This window comes from Cebus imitator, unplaced genomic scaffold (assembly GCF_001604975.1).
Source record: "Cebus imitator isolate Cc_AM_T3 unplaced genomic scaffold, Cebus_imitator-1.0 Scaffold43, whole genome shotgun sequence".
In the NCBI taxonomy this organism is placed as follows: Eukaryota; Metazoa; Chordata; class Mammalia; order Primates; family Cebidae; genus Cebus; species Cebus imitator.
Window position 1 is genome coordinate 3819775 of NW_016107358.1, and position 12721 is coordinate 3832495.

General features: G+C 41.8%; 1 protein-coding gene across 2 annotated transcripts in view; it reads left to right on the top strand.

The window, feature by feature from the left end:
* Window positions 1-12721, top strand: part of LOC108302928 (androgen dependent TFPI regulating protein) — a 66765-nt gene that overhangs the window by 14689 nt on the left and 39355 nt on the right. The window lies entirely within an intron of this gene.

Here is a 12721-nt window from a genome sequence, read left to right on the forward strand (position 1 = left end):
TAATATATCAAGATTCCTCAAAAGTCCCCTCACAGACTTTCTCCTATCCCTACTCTTGCCCACCATTCCATTGTCTTAACACTCACAAGATGACCAACTCAGAAAAACAACTCAGTCCATGAATGCTGCCTCTGCCACAAGCCCCAATCTCCAGAAAAAAGAACTAATTTCAGCTTAAATTTTGTGCTCAGTAAAATACTGATGACTGACTGACTTACAGACCACAGCTCAGAGCTCATTTAGAGTTCAGGACCAGAACTACATAAAATAAGTCTGACCTCTCAGGAAACTTCCTCCTCTTAACTTTTTCTTGTCAAAGTCTTCACCTTCTCAATGTCCCATGAATGTTTTTATTCATTTATTTATTATTATTATTATTATTTATAAAGACGGGGTTTCGCCATGTTGGTCAGGCTGGTCTTGAACTCCCGACCTCAGGTGATCTGCCCACCTTGGCCTCCAAAGTGCTTGGATTACAGGCGTGAGCCACCATACCCAGCCTATCCCATGAATGTTAATTTGAGACACTCATGTAGTGAATATTTCTGGTTTTTTTTTTTTTTTTTTTTTTAAAGAAATGGTACTTCATATTGTACAAAGCATGTTTCTCAGGTATGGGCTCATTTAATTCACACAGCCTTCTTTAGATAACTACTATAATGCTGATTTTTACAAATAAAAAAATACAAAAGCTCAGAGAGGATAAGTGATGTGCCTGAGACCACTGAACTCATAGGAAGCACAGCTAGGATGGAAATCTGAGGTTGATGCGCCTTTCATTGCCTTTTGCTACAGTAAGTCCAGAGCTTGTGATTCGATCTGGTTTTGTTTCATAATTCATCAGGCAATCAAAAGGACCTCACTTTGCTTGATCAATATAGCAAAGTGAGGATTCTTACTTAAAAAAAAAAAAAATCCCAAATTCTCATCTGTATGTTACTAAGTCAAAATTTGAAGAAAATGAAGAGATTTGAAACTACTGGCTGAGCTAGATGTTACTAAAATAGTGAAAAGGCAGAGTCTTGTAACTATATTTTATTTGGGGCCAAACATACCCATCAAACACCTTCTCAATACTTGTGAGCTCATCTTGTCGTTTTTTTCAGTGACTACCAGCTCCCCACCACCTTGGGGTTGATATAAAGTTGGATTTCTTTCAAATAGTTATGATGATGGTACCCAATATTTGTGACCTTGCTAAATAAACAGCCATATGGCTTTTTGATAATTTTGGAAGCAGAGAGCTGAATAACATACATCACATCCATGAGCTAATTTAATTAGCAAGGCAGATACTGTGCAGTGGAGATCCTTAAATATTTTTGTGCCTCACAAGCTGAGGGGTGCCGTGGACCTTGTCCTTTGCCCTTTGGTCGTTCAAATAATGTGAATCTCTCAGAGAAAAGGAGCAAGGGTCAAAGGAAGTGGAACAATAGTGATGAGGAGCGAAGAGGAGGTCACCTATCCTAGGTCATTTACAGACGTTTCTATGTTTCTCTTAATTTGATTGAAGAAACTCTCAACAGATCCATCTCTAAGAAACTGTTGGTATCAGCAAAACTGGCCTTGTGTGTCCCTAATGCAGCCACCCCCAAACTTCTGCCTCCTTTTGGTGTCTCCTCCAAGTGAAGTGTCCTAATAACTATACTCATCTCTGTCTTCTAGACTGTGTTCCTTGTTCCAGACATTTTCTGTCCTTACTATTAAATCCTCTTGGCCTATTGCTTCAAGGAATGTTCTCTGCCAACTTCCTTTTTTTTTTTTTTTTTGAGACAGAGTCTTGCTTTGTCGCCAGGCTGGGGTGCAGTAGTGTGAGCTCAGCTCACTACAACCTCCGACTCTCTGGTTCAAGCCATTCTCTTGCCTCAACCTCCTGAGTAGCTGGGATTACAGGCATGCACAACCACGCCCAGCTAATTTTTGTATTTTTAGTAGAGACGGAGTTTCACTATGTTAGCCAGGATGGTGTCAATCTCCTGACCTTGTGATCCGCCCGCCTCAGCCTCCCAAAGTGCTGGGATTACATCCATGAGCCACCGTGCCCAGAAACCAGCTTCTTAAATACTAGTGTGAACTAATGGTGGAAATGGCTGCTGCTGTGTCAGTTTGTTAACACATCCCACATCTTACCAGTGCCTGTCCATGACAGTCCAAAGGAAGGAATACAATTCTGGGAAATCACCACTTTGGCAGACAGAGTGATGATAGGCAGTCCGGCTGGACATTTGGTACTATGTGCCTCTGCGTGGGGCTGGCCCTGTTCCCTGTACGGCTCCTTTTTCCTTTCCACAGTAGAAAAACGATTGCCTTCCACTGCCAGCGCCATGCTGTCCCGAAAGGTTCTTTCATTTCCCAACACTCCCTATGTTTGCTATTTTAGCCTTAGCTTTGGAATATTTTCCCCATTGCCATTTATGATGCTGCCCCAGTTGTTATAAGTAGTATCTGTCAAAGGAAGAAATACCACCCTCCCCTTGGACACAGTGTGGTTGTAGGGCCTTCATGACTAATCAAGTCTTTGGACTGCTCCCAGCTCAACCCTTGTGGCTCATTGGAAACTTGTCACTGCAGCAGGACTATTTTAAACGGATTGCGTCTCTAACAGACATTTTCCTGGCCTTGTTATGTATTCAGACTAAATAGAAGCATCAGTGAGATATTTGCATCCACCGTGGACAGGGCCCCTTCATTAAAGTAGATCAATCTGACTGTTTTAGTGCTAAGCAGTTCTCCAGTCTTCATAAAAGAAGGGAAAGAATAGCAAAGTGTTCCTTCAGGTTTTGCCAGGAAAACATTAACTCCTCAGGTCTTATCTAAATACCTACTAAAGATAGAATCAGAGCAGACAGATTTAAATAGCAGTAAGAGGACTCTCAGTAACTGAGAAAATTATCAGATCTGAACCCGAGGGGAGCTGGGGGACTTATTTCTCTGGAAATCAACCTAAATTGTTCAGGTTGCCCCAAAGGAGAGGTGAAATAGATCAGGGAACTCCTCAGAGCCCCTTCTATCTTTGAAAATACTACCTGATTACTGAGAATGTGTGTGCAAACTTTAACAACTGTCAAGGGCTGCACGAATATAAGGTATTCTCAGGTAAAACTTATGAGTTCCCAGCCAGGATCCATTAGCTTACTCTGAATCCATGATCACAGAGCCTTAGAACTAAAAAAGTTTCATTTATGTTAATGGGGGTTTCAACACAATCTGCTATTGAGAGACAGGACTTTCCCTGCTCTTTAAAGTCCCAAATACAGCCACCAAGTTACTTAATATGTTGTCATTTATTCACTTGAAAAAGAGTAGTTAAGCACCACTATGTGTGTGACACCGTGATTGATCTTTAATGAGGGTTTTGACATATAGCAATCTTAAATCTGGTTGAGTCTAATGCACACACACAAAGTTGAAATAATGAGTTAATGCTAATACAAGGCAGTGGCATAGGTGCTGTTATGCAGAGGGCCACAGTTATTGCTGAAGGAAGAACACAGATGGGAGGGCTTCTGTGCCTCACGTGTCCCGGCCTGACTGTAACTCATGAGCAAGGCATGGCTGATTACTGAGAATGTGTGTGCAAACTTTAACAACTGTCCTTGTGGCGTATACACACATTCCAGTGTGGAAGACAAGCAGTAAATACACGATAAATAAACAGGGTGACAAAACAGAATGGGGTGTGTGTGTGTGTGTGTGTGTGTGTGTGTGTGTGTGTAAAAGGCAGGTTTAATAGGGTAGAGGGAATTTATGGTGGTCAAGAGATGTCTCCATGATGAGCTGATATTTTAATAAAAATTTGGATAGGGTGAGGGAAACAGCCACAGGACATTCTGGCAGAAGAAAGGCTCAGGCAGACAGAGCAAATTTAAAAATCCTCCAAGGAAATACTGGCATCTCTAAAAACCAAAAAGAAGGCCAGCATGGCTGGTTCAGAATGAGTAGGGAGGAGATAAGAGGCTGGAGCCAGGGATCAGATTCTGCCTCGTGTGACTTGCAAGAAGTTTGCATTTTATTCTGAGTAAGATAGAAAAAGTCACCTCTTCAGGGACACCTTCTTCGTCCCTCCCTAACATGGCATGTATCTACTTACTAATACATATGGCAGAGAAAAGAGTTTTAGCCTAAGCCACAGGGAAGAAGTATGGATACAGAGGCTAGGGAGGTGCAAGGATTAGGAACGAGGAGATCAACTGTTCTATTTAGACATGTGAGTTTGAGACACCTATTACATAATGATGTCAAGATGGGCACCAGGCAGCTGGACATACTGCCCTAGCTTGGACATGTGTAGGGTAGCTTTCTGGGATGGTGACATACATCTGGTTGTCTTCATTACGCAGATTGTTTTTAAAGTTAAATTGAATAAAATCACCTAGGGAGTAGTTATGGTTAGGTAAGATGTTCCAGGAGATTAAGCCTTGGAATACGGCAGCCTTCAGTGGTTGGAAGGAAGATGAGGGCGATTCAACAAAGGAGACTGAGAAGGAGGTGCCAGTGAGCTCGGAGGAAACCAGTGCAGTATAGTCTTCTGGAGCTCAGTGTCAAAATGTTTCAAGAAGAGGAAGTATTTTATGTCCAAAGCTGCTGAGAGGTGAATGTGATAACCTTGTAAGAGGACTCAGTCAGGCCAGGCCGGGTATGGTGGCTCACACCTGTAATCCCAGCACTTTGGGAGGCCGAGGTCAGTGGATCATAAGGTCAAGAGATCGAGACCATCCTGGCCAACATGGTGAAACCCCGTCTACTAAAGAAAAAAAATACAAAAACCAGCCAGGTATAGTGGCAGGTGCCAGTAGTCCCTGCTACTTGGTTGCAGAGAGCTGAGATTGCACCACTGCACTCTGGTGACAGAGTGAGACTCCGTCTCAAAAAAAAAAAAAAAAAGTGGGGGGGGAACTTGAGTCAGACCTTTCCATTGGACTTGACAATTTGGTACTCACTGGTGACCTCTTAAAGGACAGTTTTGAGGGTGTGTGGGGGGAAGATAGAGCCTTAGTTCTGTTCTGTGCATCAGCTGCTTATTGGTATTACAAATTAATGCAAATTTCATAGCTGAACACAGTACAGATGTGTCATCTTACTGTTCAGAGGTCAGAAGTTCAAAATGGGTTGTATGGGAGAAAATCCAGATACTAGCAGAGTCGCATTCGTTCAGGAGTCTCTGGAAGAGGATCTGTTTCCTTCTTCCATCTGTAGTCCGCCCACCTTCCTTGGCTCATGGCCCTTTCCTCCTCCTTCAAAGCACACCACTCCAGCCTCTGCTTCCACCAACGTCACTTCACCGTTCTTTCTGCCTCTGCTGTTCCCCCTTCCCTCTTATAAGGACCACTGTGATTACAATGGACCCATTCAGATAACTCAAGATAGCCTGTTCATCTTAAAATCCTTAATTTAATGACATCTACAAAGTCTCTTTTGCCATGCAAGGTAGCACATTAACATATTCTCAGACTCCAGGCATTGGGACGTATACATCTTTAGGGACCATTATTCAGCCTTCTCTGCTGTAAGGCAACACCGTGGAATGCAAACCTAGGTCTTTGCATTGTAACCCCTTCCACCCCAATTTTGAAAAGGCTGTCTTACACTACAAATAGCAAGAGATTCTGTTTGTTCTGTTTCATAAAAGTAGCAATAAGTTATTTAAGCTCATGTAATAACCTCTATTCTAAGCATTTTCTTTAAAAAAAAAGTTTTGCAGATACCTACCGTAAGGCACTACATGTGTAATTTGATAGAGATTGTATGATAAACAAAAAGCGTGGTAAAAGTTGAAAAGATAAAGCTCAGGATGGCTGATCAGAGAAGGAGATATCGGATCTCAAAGGATATTGATGAGTTGTGATCAGTAAGATATTGATAAAGGTGACAGCACATTCCCAAATATTGACAATGTCAACTTCAGGTTTTTTGAAAAGGTTCTATTCTTCCTCTTTCCTTTCACTTCCAGTCTCTGCCTCTGTTCCCTCAAAGAGAATTGCTGGTTAAGTGTCACTCTTCCAAAGGGCCCAACAAAGAGACTCTGCTTGGCGTCTCGCTAGTGAACAGTAGGCCTCCCTTTGCAAATGTCACTTAATATGAGTCAGTACACAGCCCCATCTCACTCCTTGCTGGGTGAGCCCAATTGCCCTTCCTCCATACTGTCTAAAGGAATATTGGCCTCAATTGCATTCTCTGCAACACTGGCCTGGAACAAGAGCAGGGCAAGTTGATCAAAAGAAGTGAAGCAAGAGAGTAAAGGCTTTATTTACCCGAAGATGTAGAGCGCATGCTTTCTGAACTATCATAGAGCAGACTAATGGATTGTGACCAGATGTTACTCTTTGCAGCCAGAATCAACGCCCCACCTCCCTGCACCTCCTCACCATGCCACCCCCACCCCCAAGTGCTTCATGTAGAGTATTAAAAAGCTACTTTACTGCCAAGAGTGGTGGCTCACGCCTGTAATCCCAGCACTTTGGGAGACCGAGGCAGGTGGATCACAAGGTCAAGAGATCGAGACCATCCTGGCCAACATGGTGAAACCCCGTCTCTACTAAAAAAATACAAAAATTAGCTAGATGGTGGCATGCGCCTGTAGTCCCAGCTACTCGGAAGGCTGAGGCAGGAGAACTGCTTGAACCCGGGAGGCAGCGGTTGCAGTGAGCCGAGATCGTGCCACTGCAGTCCAGCCTGGCCCCTGGTGGCAGAGTGAGACTCTGCCTCAAAAAAAAAAAAAAAAAGCTACTTTATTATTTAGAGACAACAGAGAAAACCTGGAGGCTGTGTGTTTCATGTAGCTACACATATGGGATCCCCCTTTTGAAGAGTGATACTGCATTTCCACTGCCAAAGCATTAACCCAACAACTAGTATTCATTAAAATATCATCATGTGCTGGGCACAGAATGGGCACCATTTGGGCTAACAGGGGATAAAAGACAATATTCCCATCACGACAATAGCAAAAAGTCAAAGAAGAAGCCACAAGGTGCCATCAGAGAGTGCAGGATAAGGTCCAATGAATGCCATGGACATACTTTTAGACAGAAAGTCAACTTCCCACCGCACAGATTAGAACAGGTGATGAATGAGGTGGAGATTTAAGCTGGGGTGCAAAAGATGGATAGAAAAGACGGCAATTGATGTCCAATTATGAGGAATAATGAGCCAAAGAAGGGAAATGTCTGAGCCCAAGACAGGCTCAGAGCACCGTGATAAGTAGATCAGCGTATTCATTTCCTAGGCTGCCATAACAAAGCGCCACTAACAGTCTGGCTTAAATGAACAGAAACATATGCTCACACAGTTCTGGAGGCTAGGTGTCTGAATCCAAGGTGCTGGCAGAGCCATACTCTCTCAGAAGGCTAGAGAGGAGAATCTGCTCCATGCCTTTCTCAGCTTCTGGTATTGCTGGCAGTCCTTGGCTTGTGGACACATCACTACTGTCCCTGCCCTGTCATCACGTGATGTTTCCCCTGTTTGTGTGTCTGTTTTTACCACTTCCTCCTTGCAGGTAAGTGCCTCTGTGTCTCTTCGCTTTTATAAGGATACCAGCCAGATTGGTTTAAGGCCTCCTAGCCCAGTATGACCTCATCTTAATTAATTACATTTGCATCTGTTTCCAAATAAGGTAACATTCTGAGATTCCAGGAAAGACATTAATTTTGAAGAGGACACTATTTAACCTAGTACAGTTAGCTTAGCAAGAACAAAGGTATCAAAGAGGGAAAAGAAGGAGATAGGTGTGGAAAAAGACATGGGGTCAGATGTTGAAGGGTATGAATGCTAAGGAGTTTGTTTCTATTCTGTGGGCAAAGGCAAAGGAGAAAGTTTTTGAACTTGGAATAGCCTCTACCTTTAAGTCCACATAATTAGACTAGAGAGTAAAAGATGGTGGGATTAAAGGGATGTTGCCATTATATAGGGTAGGTTAGCATTAGAATCACTTCCATGACTTGCTAAAAACATCAGGAGCTCTTCCTGAATTTCAGACTCTACATTTCTTTTGTAGGGAAATACTGGAAATAGACAGTATATTATTTTTTCTTTATTAACTTCCATTTTCCAGGCAAAAGAAGAAGATAGTAAAATATATTTCTGATACATACTTAAAATGCCCATTTTGGTTCTGTGGCTTAATATAACATTCATTGTCTTTGTAAATTGCTTATAATCTGTATTGGTAATGATCTGAATTAGTGTTAGTTGCTATCAAATAGTGAGACCTAATTCATCTTCCCTTGTGTTGCTTCCTGGAGACATAAATGTTGACACAGAATCATAGAGCTGAAATGCCTCAGTCTCTACAAACCACTCACCTTGCAGAAGAGGAAACTGAGGTTTGAGTAGTTTATTCAACTTTCCCAAGACCACAGAACTGATTAGTGATAGAGCTGGGTCTAGAATATGATCCAAATTCATAAACCTGTGTTTACGCTAATACTCATGTACTTAATACATTCATTACTCAAGGCAAGCCCAGTTCCATAGTCAGAAAAAAAGAAATTTCTTCCTCCATAATCTTTGTGTAAACATATATCCAGCATCTACTATCTGCATAGTTTTCCTATATTCCTTAACTCACTGTTAATTAAAATTTTTTTGGAGATTCTTGTAGATTTATATGAAGTGTAAGAAATCATAGAGGTCCTGTGTAATCCTTCCCAGTTTCCCCCAATGGTAACATCTCAATGCATTTTTTAAATGACACTTTTCCAAGGTAGCGCATATGAGATGTCTTTAAAATCACAATCTCAAAAGCAACAGTTTCACATCAAGTCACCCAACTGTGATTTCCCCATCCCTGTACCATTAAATTATTATGACTATTTTTGAGACAGAGTCTCACTTTGTAACCTAGGCTGGAGTGTAGTGGCATGATCTCGGCTCACTGTAGCCTCAGCCTCCTGAATAGCTGGACTTACAGGTACATGGGCAAATACCATGCCTAGCTAATTTTTTGTATTTTTAGTAGAGACAGGGTTTCACCATGTTGGCTAGGCTGGTCTTGAACTCCTGAGCTCAAGTGATCCACCCACCTCAGCCTCCCAGAGTGTTAGGATTATAGGCGTGAGACACTGTGTCCAGCCCCCTTACATCATTCAATTCTAAAATAAGCTCTGGCCATATTCTAGACCAGGTCTACATGAGAAAGAGAAAACATGACTGGCAACAATGACCAGCAATTAGTATTGGGAAATAACTTCTCATGTGAGTCTAAGGAGAGTAGAGACACATAAATTAAGCCAATGTATGAATGTCTCCATGGCATCCTGAAGGAAAGGCCCTTGTTCCGAGCATTGTTGAACATGTACTAAAGCTCCCAAGCAGAAATGAAGTGGAATCATTCACCACACCCAGATATTTACCTGGATATCATTTCAGGTTTTAGCGCTACAGTGTTACCATTGGGCGGTTCCTTGTGTTGAAACAACTTTCTAGCCATCTTTTTTTTAAAAAAAATTCATTCCATTCACTTCCTAACCCAGAGCAGGTTAGAATCTTTTCTGGCATTCACCTGGGAAACACTGAGAAATTGAATGCCTTAAATGCCACAGTGAAATCAGAAGCTAAACCGGAATTAGGAAGCAGAGTTACCCGAACAACCACAATAAAGCCATCTTGCCTCTCAAGAAACCTTAAGCTAAACAGAGGAGAGTCTAATAGTGAACACTTCCAGAGGACGACCAGTCCACTGGAGGTTTTCCATAGCTAGAACCAGGCACACATTGTGCCTGCTTTCTTCATCTCTGGAGAGCGGGGACCAGGATGATGAAAACATGCTTCCCCCCACCACCTTTTAATCCCAATTCTGAGAACTTCCAATGTATGCTCGAGAATAGCATATTGTAAAAATTCTTATTCAGTAATTTCCTATTATCAACAGGCTGCTTTTTAAACAGAAGAAAACCAATAAAAAAAACTCTAATATCTCAATCAAGGTCTAAGGTTTTCAGTGATCAAAAAACTATAGATGTCTTCCGAGGAGTTACTAGGAATTTTAGTAATTAAAGTTATTCAGTGCCATTGAGGGTTTGCTAGTGAGTCCTCCTCCTGTGTGAATCAAGCAGTGCTCACTTCCATGGCAACCATGCGTAACACCCCAACGGGAAGAATGACTTGATGCTGGAGAATAACCAGGCTGGAGAAACTCATAACAGAAGATCCTAAATCTCGCTGAGATACTAAGAGCAAAAAATAAAAATCTAAGTGGAAAGAAAAAGCCAACTCCCATGATCTAAAGACAGACGTAAAACATGCCCAAGAGCAGCCTGTTGGGTGGATGAGAGCGCCTTCTCTGCCAGCTTAGAACTGACACTCCTCTTCCTGATTAAGTAGCCAGCACAGAAAAGTCCCTGTCATGCTTCTAGTTGCTTTATTACCCCAGAGGCAGACACACTGTAGGCTGTGGAGTTCCATCCTTGCCTTGAATAGGGAGCTGCTGACAGGTTCTCAGCCAGCCTCCACACCTTGTTCCTGGTCTCATCATCTTCTCTGCCTACTAAGAAGCCACTTGCACCTAATTGGAAATTTAAATTTGTCCAATTCGTCTGTCTTCCTCCCACCTCCAGGTCCTTGGATTACCAGCCAGTGGAATAATTCTGCAGGACATTACCCGGTAGTCCTCTTGATGGTGTAATTACACTTGCCTATGTATTACACATCCATTACATGGATTCTTAGCTCTTAGATGTTTCTCATGTTGAGTTTCTGAATTTTCAGCTCTGCCCTTTATCTTTCTCTCAATCCAAGATCCAAGTCCGTTTATATAGAAGGTCCTTGTTTTGCCATCTCCCTCCTCAGTCTCACCAACTCTTTCAACTTACCATCAGCCTTACTTACTCCAGCTTCATCCTCTTTCTCTTACTTTCATGCATTTGCTGGATTTATCATTTCCTCTAAAACTTTACATTGGAGTAAAGCTAAAGAGGGGTGCAGAAATGAGGAAAAGAAAGAAGAGTTCTGTCTCTAGGAAGCTCATGCATGCTAAGCTATGTGAGAGGCAGGGGGACCTGCCAGTGTCTTTCAAAAAGGTCTGCTCAGATTTGGGATTCTGTTGAATCTCACTCACATCACTGATGTCAGGGATTCTATGTTGAGTGCAGAATATGTACTTGACAACTTTTAACAGCGGCTGACAACTAAAACGGTTCCACATGCCATTTGAGAGCACCTCAACTGACACAAAAATCTCTAGATATGTTGGTACAACCTCCCTCTATCTGCTTAGAGAACCAGCAATGTAAATATGATGACATTGAAACAGAATTCAACCCTGATGGTCACAGGTCTACCCATCAGGAGCAGTAGGAAGTGGCCATTGCTTGCAAATACTGATTTTGATAATCATCTTAGGACATGTGACTCTAAGAGATGATAATGAGATTTCCATTTTTACCCATTTCATACTTGACAATGAATATTATTTTGTAGCAGTGATTGGCAGAAATAGTAAAATACTTAACCTCTCTAGTAGTATTTAATAAAGGTCTTTTGTCTCCATTTGACACAGGGAGTTTAGTTTAAGGCTTATATATGGGAACATTTTAATTAATATGCATACTCTTACTGACATATTTTAAAATAATACTTCACTAACCTAATGTCAGAGTCAGAAGCTTTAAAATATCAGGATCTCAGAAATTGTAAGTCTGGTAAAAATAAAAAAAGGTACTTCAGAAATCTTTGAATATTTGACAACTGGAAGATTGAGTTGCATGTCCAATGAAAATGACCCTTAGATTTAGTGGCTTCTTTATTTTTTTAGATGATGACTCTTACAGCACAGTGCATATAATCTAATCATCTTCAGGTACAGGTCATCAGAAAATGGACCATCTGGTAGCTCAAATCCTATTCACAAATGCCCCTTCACATTTTTAAAATGTCTTCTTGGGCTAAAAATTTGAAAGGGATAAACTACTAGAAATAAAGGTGTTGGGGAAAAAAGAAAAAAACTGAGAGCTCCAAGATGGCTGATCACTAGCAGCTCGGGATTGTAGCTCCCACTGAAAGAGCAGAGAACGAGAGGACGCCACACTTTCAGATCAATTTTTGCTGCTAACGCACCAGGAGATTCCCAGCGGAGGAGCCCCACAGGTCGCCAGAGCGACTCTTGTGGCTGGCGAGGCGTTTTGCCACTGCCTTGGTGCGGCGGTTCTTGGTGCAGAGTCAGAAAAGCACCATCAATCTTAAAGCCGCTGTTTTGGCCGGCGCAGTGGGTTGCTCAGATTTAACGCCGGGAATCAATAAGTTGGACGTCCACTCAGAAACCCAATTATAAAGACTGTAATTATAAAGACCACAAATGGATAAATTTATAATGAAGGGAAGAAAACAGCCTAAAAAGGCTGAGAATACCCAAAATCAGAACGCCTCTCCCTCTACAGGAGATCACAGTTCCTCATCAGCAATGGAACAAGGCCTGATGGAGAACGAGTGTGTTCCATTAGCAGAAGCAGCCTTCAAAAGGTGGATGATAAGAAACTTCTGGGAATTAAAAGAACTTGTTCTAACCCGATGCAAAGAAACTAAGAACTTTGAAAAAAGGTTTGATGAAATGTTAACAAAAATACACAATTTAGAGAGGAATATAAGTGAATTAATGGAGCTGAAAAACACAACATGAGAACTTTGTGAACTATGCACAAGTTTTAACAGCTGAATCGATCAAGCAGAAGAAAAGATATCAGAAGTCGAAGACCAACTTAATGAAATAAAACAAGATGACAAGATTAGA